Raw genomic sequence first — 8719 nt, 5'->3', positions numbered from 1 at the left:
ATCTGAGGTAAATAAAGCAGATACAGAATCACATATAATGTATGATCTCAGTGATAATAAAAATATGTGAGCACAGAAAAGGTTGATATTGAAATAGAATAGCAGTTATCTTTGATGAACTGATAAGAGGATTAATATTTTCTCCTTTACAGTTTTCTGTATTTTCCAAATATCCTAGAAACAGGCATGCATTACTTGTATAATTTTTTAAAAGCTTAACGTTAAAGTGTTAAATAAAATGAGAGGGTAGGGTCGGGTGTGGTGGCCTGTAATCCTAGCACTTTGGGAGGCTGAGGCAGGTGGATCACGAGGTCAGGAGTTCAAGATCAGCCTGGCCAATATGGTGAAACCCCGTCTCTATTAAAACATAGAAAAATTAGCTGGGCATGGTGGCGCACACCTGTAGTCCCAGCTACTTGGGAGGCTGAGGCAGGAGAATCACTGGAACCCGGGAGGCGGAGCTTGCAGTGAGCCAAGATCATGCCACTACACTACAGCCTGGGCGACAGAGCGAGACTCCGTCTCAAAAACACCAAAAAAAAGAAAGAAAAGAAAAAGAAAAAAGGGAGGGTAGAACTTGATGTCAGAGTTCCCTTCTGGCTATAATCAATCTACTATTCTAATGGGCTGGGACCACCCACAGGGGCTGAGAGAAGACTGTAGAGAGCCCTCAAGACCTGCCTGCCTCAAAGACAAACAGCAACAGGGCAGGTCCAGAGAGCCTGGAGTCAGCAGCTCACGGACCATGAGGATTCACCAAGTACATCTGCAGCGCTCCCTTGAAGCCGGCAGCCTTCCTAAAGTCTTTCTGAAACTTTCCCAAGTGCTGAAGACTCTTCAGTGCCATCGAAAGTGGGCAGTGTGAGAGCCCTGCTCTGACCCTGCTAAACCATGGGGACTTGGCGGCCCCCTGTCCACCTGGTGCCAAGTGGGGTTTGGCCTGAGAGGTGAGCTCTTTCTGCCACTTCAGGTAAGGGGCTCGTTGGAGAAGGTAGGCAGGCTGAGCCATTTTCACCTCCGTGGACCTCTCTGCTGTCCACACATCTGGACTTTGGGGACGCCACTCTCTGGCTCTTTCAGATCACACATCCCCAACGGCCAGGACACACAACACTGTCTGGTGAGTTGTCCTGAGGGTGGGGCATCTGGAACACTTCCTAAGAGGGAGTCACTGAGGGACAGCCTGCTCACTCCCAGCTACTTCTGGGATCTCAGAATCACTGGATCCAATCCAGCAGGTCAGCCCAGGTGAGGCTACCTGGAGAAAGGAAAGGGGCCTTTGGTGAGGCCCTGGTGGAAGGAAGGGCACCATGTGAGTTTACAGAGGGAGCTCCCCAGGGAGGGAGCCCTTGGAGGCAGGAGCCGAGATTCCTGTGCCCAGAACCCTGCGCCCAGCCTCTAGTCTGCAGCTTGTCAGGGCTTGGCTAGGACCTCCAGGAACCAGCTCCACGCCTGGCCAGTTAGAAACCAGAGAAAGTCAGAGGAATCAGAGGGCTAAGACACTGAGACAGACAGGCTTAAAGAGATAGTAAGAACAACAGTCGGCGGGAGGCAGGCAGAGGTGTGGGGAGACACAGGCTGAGAAACAGACAGTGCCTGAGACAGGGCGGAGAGGCCCCCACGAGGCAGACTGTGCACATCAGCACCTCCAAACAGGCTGCCCCTCACAATCATCAGGGAAGGCAAATTAAAGTACCCCTGATGTGCCATTCATTTCGCACCTACGAAATTAGCAAACATTAACACAATTATAATGTCTCATGCTGTTGAAGCTGTGGTGAAACCAGCTTACACACACTGCCAGTGGCAATGTAAATTAACACCGCCTGTTTAGGGAAGAAATTGGGCAATACGCTTCCCGAGCTATGAAAATGTTCATACCTTTTAATGTGGTGATTCTGCTCCTGGGAACGTGTTGTCAGGAAGTCATTCAACGGAACCATGAAAGATGTGTATCTAAAGACGATGAGGGCGGTGCTCTCTGCTATATCCCGTGTGCTCCAGTATGGCCACCGTGAATATTTTTTAAAATAGGGCATATTAAGACTATAGGCTGGGTGTGGTGGCTTGAGCCTGTAATCCCAGCAGTTTGGGAGGCCGAGGTGGGTGGATCACCTGAGGTCAGGGGTTCGAGACCAACCTGGCCGACATGGCAAAACCCCGTCTCTACTAAAAATACAAAAATTAGCCAGATGTGGTGGCAGGCTTCTGCAATCCCAGCTACTCAGGAGGCTGGAGGCAGGAGAATTTGCTTGAACCTCGAGGCCGGAGGTTGCAGTGAGCTGAGATTGCATCACTGCACTCCAGCCTGGGTGACAGAGAAAGATTCTGTCTCAAAAAGACTATATAGTATAACATTTAAGGGTTCTTAGAATATCTGAAAATAAGCTGAAAATAAAACCATCTTACATTAAAATTAATAATTCTATAAAACAGCTGCCTGAAAGCTCAGGGCAGCCCCACCCTTGCTGGTCTAGGGTGAATGGGTCTTGATTCCCGGCTGGCCATACAGACACTTCTGTCTTCCCACTGAGGGGCCTGCCCTGCCGCTCCCTGTCTGGAGCCGCCCCAGTCATGAAGCCTAATCCGCAGACCTCAGACCGGTGGGGAGACAGGCTCAGCAAAGCCTGCCCACCTGGCCAGCTCATGGGAGGTGACCCTGGGGAGTCTGAGTGGTGCTCACTGAGTCACATCTGCTGAGGCGTGACTCTGATGTCACACCTACAGAAGCCAAACCAGAAAGGGAAAGAAAGAGATGGTGGGGTTGGGTCTTCGTTTAAGAAAGGGATACAGTGATTCTGCAAGTTCTGAAGTGTCTTGCTAGTTGCAAGCACAGCGGTCTGTTTAAGCTAGCTGACGTCTGGACTCCCAGCTGGCGCATCACCGGCTGAAGACAATTTAGAATAGATTGAAGGCAAAGGAAGAAGGGATCCTAGGGTCACCCCTCCTCCACTGCCCCGACAGTAGGCACGATCTCATGCTAAACTTGATCGTCCAGTTCTGCATATTCCCCACCACTGTTACCCATCACAGAAGCTGGCACTGAACGGGAACTCAGTGAATTGTGGGTGAATGAAAAGGTGAGAATTTGACATATTCTAAGACCACGTAGTATAATGACCATGTAGTATGGATGAGTACGTGTCACCAGACAATTCCATCTCTATCCAAAGCCTGTCTAGCTTTCCAAATGTGCCCTTCATTGTGTTCTGGGGATGCTATGCCCCTTGGCCTGCCCTGCTAACTGCCAAGGGGAGGCCCTTCCTTACAGAGGCCAAGAATATTCAGGGACCGTGCCCAGGTCCAGACAAGCCCAACCTTGTTCATTTGCTCCACGGATAGCTACGGGACACAAAGAGGCTTTGTGACAGGCCTGCCCTTGATGTGCTTTCAATCTCACGGGAGAGACAGGAGTAAACAACAAAGAATCATTCACGGAGTGACCACATGGGTGCTGTAAAAACAGGCGGCAGCAGTGGGGAGTGAGAACACCCAGGAAGTGGGCTCAGAGTCAAGGACTGGGCAAGTCTCCCTGGGGAGGTGGAAATGGAGCAGGAATTTGAGGACAAATAGGAGTTTATCGGACAGAAGGAGCAACTGAGGTCAGGGGCACGTGTGAATTCACCTCAGCCTTCCCCAGCGTCTCATCACTGAACCACTGGCAAGAAATTCATCCCGACCTTTCCTTCGTTCGTTCATTTGTTCCTTCCACCAACACTTACTGCATGCTGGCTCTGTGCCAGATGCCGTTCCAGGTTTGGGGATATAGGAGCAAACAAGTCCAAGTGCTTACCCTCCCGTGGGGAACACAGATCATAAACAATTAAGCAATGAATAAATAATATCAAGTCCCATTTTAGTAGGTACTATAGAGAAATAGAAAAGGTTGACCAGGCGCAGTGGCTCACACCTGTAATCCCACCACTTTGGGAGGCCGAGGCAGGCAGATCACCTGAGGTCAGGAGTTCGAGACCAGCTTGGCCAACATGGTGAAACCCCGGCTCTACTAAAAATACAAAAATTAGCCGGGCATGGTGGTGCATACCTGTCATTCCAGCTACTCAGGAGGCTGAGGCAGGAGAATCGCTTGAACCCAGCAGGTGGAGGTTGCAGTGAGCTGAGATTGTGCCACTGCACTTCAGCCTGGGTGACAAGAGTGACACTCCGTTTCAAAAAAAAAAAGAAGAAGAAGAAGCATTTTACTTTTTATTTTATTTATTTATTTTTTTTGAGATGGAGTGTCACTCTTGTTGCTTAGGCTGGTATGCAATGGCACAATCTTGGCTCACTGCAACCTCTGCCTCCTGGGTTCAAGCGATTCTCCTACTTCAGCCTCCCGAGTAGCTGGGATTACAGGCACCCGCCACCACAGCTGGCTAATTTTTGTAGTTATAGTATAGACGGGGTTTCAGCATGTTTGTCAGGCTGGTCTCGAACTCCCGATCTCAGGTGATCCACCCACCTTAGCCTCCCAAAGTGCTGGGATTACAGGCATGAGCCACCGTGCCTTGGCCTAGAAGCATTTTAGAAATAGGTCAGAAGAAGGGAAAGGAGACTGGGCAAAGAGATGATGAAAACCTGAACTAGGGCAATGGCTTTGGGGCCAGTTTCAAGAGACAAAGCAGGTAGATCCCCTGGGTTGACTTGTATGGTGGGGACAGCAGGTAAATGTGAGAGAAAAGTCAAAGATAGTGGCACTTCTACTAGGTGACTGGGCAGATAGTGTTCCTCACTGAGGAAATGCAGGCCGATGTGTGTGGGAATGTGGCCAAAGTTACAGTGGGGAGCTGGGGACACGGGGCAGATGGGCTTTTTGAATGCTCTGAATAAAAGATAAATCTAAGCTGGGCATGGTAGCTCACACCTGTAACCTCAGCACTTTGGGAGTCCGCGGCAGGCAGATCACGAGGTCAGAAGTTCAAGACCAGTCTGGCCAATATGGTGAAATCCTGTCTCTACTAAAAATACAAAAAATTAGCCGGATATGGTCGTGTGCGCCTGTAATTCCAGCTACTCAGGAGGCTGAGACAGGAGAATCGCGTGAACCCGAGAAGCCAAGGTTGCAGTGAGCGAGATGGCGTCATTGCACTCCAGCCTGGGCGACAGTGTGAGACTCCATCTCAAAACAACAACAACAACGATAATGAAACTAATTAATCGAGAACAAGATGCTGAGCCCATGAGAGGTTTGTGCTCAGAATAGAGGCCTGAGCAAAAGGGATATCCGCAGTCAGGCAGTGGCTAAGGCAGAGGAAAGGATTCTGGGGACCATTGACATTTGCTGGGTGTGGGGGAAAGGGAGAGAGAGTTCAGGCTTATGGAGAAAAACAGAGGAAAAACTTTTGAGGAGGAGGGAATTTTCCCCAGAGCCAAATGCTATAGAAAGGTCAGAGAGATTGGGGGTCGAGAAGAAGCCATTGGATTGGGAATGGGAAACTGCAAGAAGTTACATTGGGAAGGACAGATTTGGTGAGGCTGCAGTGCAAGGACAGGGAAAAATGATCAGGACGGGGATGCGTGAGCAGCGAGTGTAGATGCTTTTTGAAGAGCCTGGGAAATAAAATGAACTATGGCTTAGGGTGTGCAGGGTTGGGCAACAGGCAGAGAAAAGGGAGTCCAGTTAGGGCAGAGGGGAGATGAGACATTTTTGTTGACCTAGGCAAGGGACCAGGAGGAGAGGGAAAAGCTAAAGACTCTAAGGAGGAAGCTGTGACCCAGGGACTTCCCACTGCTTCCTTCCCACCCCTTCAAACTCGGGCTACCTGGGACCCCCAGGTTTCCTGTCCAACGCCATGCTAAATGTCCTCTGTGGCACCTGCCCCCGCAGTGGGTGCCCGGCGTTTGTCTGCTCTTGCTAGGAAGACGGAGAGCTCACCATCACAGGGCTGCCTCAACTGTGAGAATGGTTTCCCTGGAGATCTGACGCAGACGTGGCACAGTGTTGGGGTTTCAATGAGGCTTTGATAGATATGGTTTCCTATGTTTGCCTGTAGAATACAAATTTTTTTTTTTTTTTGATGAAGTCTCACTCTGTCACCCAGGCTGGAGTGCAGTGGTGCGATCTCGGCTCACTGCAACCTCCGTCCCCCGGGCTCAAGCAATTCTCCTGTCTCAGCCTCCTGAGCGGCTGGGATTACAGGCGGCTGCCACTGTACCCGGCTAATTTTTGTATTTTTAGTAGACATGGGGTTTCACCATCTTGGCCAGCTGGTCTTGAACTCCTGACCTCGTGATCCACCTGCCTCAGCCTCCCAAAGTGCTGGGATTACAGGTGTGAGCCATCGCGCCCGGCCAGATTTTATAGTACATTTTTTAAAGTCTTTTTTTTTTTTTTTTTTTTTTTTCTGAGCTGAAATCCTCCTAGCTTTTCACCATTTGATTCTAGTTCTGCTCTTGAGGCTGCCTCTGACAAAGACAGCCCTTCAGAGAGCAGAATGGTGTCTACCCATTCTTCCTGTCTTAGGCTTGAATATCCCCTGCTCTTCCGATAGCCTCCAGGGTTTCTCCTAACCACATCACACCCTCAGTATCCTTAGAAGTAGATACAGTAAGTAGAAGACTAGGCATTTATTCCTCTTGTACCAACAGTGGCTGGTGGTTAAGAGCATAAACTCTGGAGCCAGCTGGCCTGGGTTTGGATCCTGGCTCTGCTTCTTCCTAGCCAGGAATGCTGGGTAAGTCACCTAACTTTCTCAATCCCCAGTGTCCTGACCTACCTCATCTAGGTGCGAGGAGTGCATGAGTCAGTACATGTAGAGTGCTGCCAACAGTGCCTGGGGGAGACTGAGAGCTCAGTGTGTGTTCGCTGCTCTTCAATATTAAAGCTTCAGACCAGGTGCAGTGACTCACATCTGTAATCCCTTTGCGCTTTGGGAGACTGAGGCAGGCGAATCACCTGAGGTCAGGAGTTCAAGACCAGCCTGGCCAACATGGCAAAACCCTGTCTCTACTCAAAATACAAAAATTAGCCGGGCGTGGTGGTGCACACCTGTAGTCCCAGCTACTCGAGGGGGCTGAGGCAGGAGAATCGCTTGAATCCGGGAGGTGGAGGTTGCAGTGAGCTGAGATCATGCCATTGCACTCCAGACTGGGCGACAGGATGAAGATGGTTTTACAGGACCTTGGCTTAAAAGTAACTAGACACGGCCGGGCGTGGTGGTTCACGCCTGTAATCCCACACTTCGGGAGGCCGAGGCGGGTGGATCCCTTGAGGTCAGGAGTTTGAGACCAGCCTGGCCAACATGGCGAAACCCCATCTCTACTAAAACTACGAAAAGTTAGCCGGACGTCGTGGCGCACGCCTGTAATCCCAGCTACTCAGGAGGCCGAGGCAGGAGAATCGCTTGAACCTGGGAGGTGGAGGTTGCAGTGAGCCGAGATTGCGCCACTGCACTCCAGCCTGAGCAACAATAGTGAAACTCCATCTCAAAAAAAAAAAAAAGAAAGAAAGAAAAATGTAACTAGACTAACTAGACACCTGAAGTATTCCCAGGGAGGTGAAAAATATCCAAAGACAAGGATCCAGCCTGCGAATGGCGACTGGAAAGTGGCTGTGGTCATATCACACAGAGAGTGCTGCGATGCCCAGGAGGACGGGGTACTTGTGCCCTGTCTCTTTCAGAAGCTTCAGGCCTGGCTTCAGCCTTCCGTCCTGCTTGGCATTCCCCTGCGGTTTCCAACTCCTCCAAAGTCCGGCCTTTGCTGCTGTGTGGGGATTGTCTGCCCTCTACTGTACATTGTCTGTCATGGCACACGCTTGACAGATGGCCAGGAACTCAAGAGAGGGCGCTCACTAATCGGGAGAGACCTTAGAGACGCACTTTTCTCCAACTCTTTTGACCATGACTCCCAGAAATATATTTTACACTGTGATTCCAAACAAAAAAGTTTCACAAAATAATTTTTACCAACCAGGCACCATGGCTCACGCCTGTAATCCCAGCACTTTGGGAGGCCGAGGCAGGTGGATCACCTGAGGTCAGGAGTTTGAGACCAGCCTGGCCAACATGGTGAAACCCTGTCTCTACTAAAGATACAAAAATTAGCCGGGTGTGATGGTGTGCGCCTGTAATTCCAGCTACTCGGGAGGCTAAGGCAGGAGGATTGCTTGAACCTGGGAGGCAGAGGTTGCAGTGAGCCGAGATTGTGCCATTGCACTCCAGCCTGGGCGACAGAACAAAAATCCGTTTAAAAAAAAAAAAGTTTTTTTCTATATCAGTGAACATTACCTTGCACACCAGCAGTGGCCTGCATTTCTCACTTTGGGAATCACAGATTAGGAGATGTGTCCAAACACCTCATTTTACAGTGGGGACGGTAAGGCCCAGTGAGATGAATTCACTTATCTGAGGCCACCTACTCATCAGAGTAATTTCTCAGTCAATGGGAAGAAACAGGCCGGGGCAGTGGCTTACACCTGTAATCCCAGCACTTTGGGAGGCCGAGGCAGGCGGATCACCTGAGGTCAGGAGTTCGAGACCAGCCTGGCCAACACTGTGAAATCCCGTTTCTACTAAAAATACCAAAAAAAAAAAAAAAAGAAAGAAATTAGCTGGGTGTGATGGCGTGCGCCTGTAATCTCAGCTACTTGGGAGGCTGAGGCAAGAGAATCGCTTGAACCCAGGAGGAGGAGGTTGCAGTGAGCCGAGATGGTTCCATTGCACCCCAGTCTGGGCGACAAAGCAAGACTCCATCTCAAAACAATAAAGTTTAAAAAAAG

This window comes from Papio anubis, chromosome 17, assembly GCF_008728515.1.
Source record: "Papio anubis isolate 15944 chromosome 17, Panubis1.0, whole genome shotgun sequence".
NCBI classification, from domain to species: domain Eukaryota; kingdom Metazoa; phylum Chordata; class Mammalia; order Primates; family Cercopithecidae; genus Papio; species Papio anubis.
Note: the sequence above shows the minus strand (reverse complement) of the source record.